Source organism: Arachis duranensis, chromosome 5, assembly GCF_000817695.3.
Source record: "Arachis duranensis cultivar V14167 chromosome 5, aradu.V14167.gnm2.J7QH, whole genome shotgun sequence".
In the NCBI taxonomy this organism is placed as follows: domain Eukaryota; kingdom Viridiplantae; phylum Streptophyta; class Magnoliopsida; order Fabales; family Fabaceae; genus Arachis; species Arachis duranensis.
The window spans coordinates 56,212,121-56,213,364 of NC_029776.3; positions in this window are offsets into that span (position 1 = coordinate 56,212,121).

Here is a 1,244-nt window from a genome sequence, read left to right on the forward strand (position 1 = left end):
TCATTGGACCGAGGTTTCAACTTATCATCACAAGAGCTTGTTGATTTCTATCAATCTTGCTTTTGGCGCAGTGATCTGCTAAGGCTTGGCTGGCCTTTGGCCATGTCTAGTGTTTTGGACCGAAGCTTTCTTTGAAAGCTTGGCTGGCTGTGAAGCCATGTCTAATTCCTGGACCGGAGTCTTAGACTAGCATTGCACTGATTCCTGGAATTCTCATTAATAATTTTGATACCTTTATCTTCTTTTTCCACTTAATTTTCGAAAATCACAAAAAAAAAATTTTACAAAATCATAAAATCCAAAAATTTCTTGTTTGAGTCTAGTGTCTCATCTTAAGTTTGGTGTCAATTGCATGCATTCATTCATGTGTCTTAAAGATCTTCAAGTAATTCTTGATGATTTTCGTGCTTAATGTGTCTTAGTGATCTTCAAGATGTTCTTGATGATTTCTTACTCTAATCTTTAAATTCTCTTGACTTGAGTGTTTTGTGTGTCTCATATGCATTTTCATTTTGTTAGTGTCAGTAGTATACAAACTGCTAAGTTTGGTGTCTTGCATGCATTGTTGTTTGATCCTTGCTGCATTTTGATTTGTTCTTATTATTAAAAATCCAAAAATATTTTTTATTTGTGTCTCCTCAAGTCAATGATACAGAGAATTGAAGATTCAGAACATACAGCAGAGGAATTGCACAGAAAAAGCTGGGCGTTCAAAACGCCCAGTGAAGAAGGACAGACTGGCGTTTAAACGCCAGCCAGGGTACCTGGTTGGGCGTTTAACGCCCAAAAGGGTATAGTTTTGGGAGTTAAACGCCAGAATGTGCACCATTCTGGGCGTTTAACGCCAGGATGGCACAAGGGGGAAGATTTTGTTTTCAAATCAATTTTTTTTTTAGTTTTCAAAAGTTTTTCAAATTCAAATCTTTTTCAAATCATATCTTTTCAATCAAATCTTTTTCAAAATCAATTTCTTTCTATTTTCAAAAATACTTGCTATCAATTAATGATTTGATTCAACATTTCAACTATGTTGCCTTTTCTGTTGAGAAAGGTTTAATGTTTGAATCATATCTTTTCTTGTTAGCCAAGTTTTTAATTTTCAAAATCAAATCTTTTTAAAATGTTTTTCAAATCATATCTTCTCAATCACATCTTTTTAAAAACTAATTGTTCATACCCTGACCGAGCTCCCCAACTCGGCAAGTTCATAGAAGGTCCGACCTCGCCCTAAGGCCCACACCTAA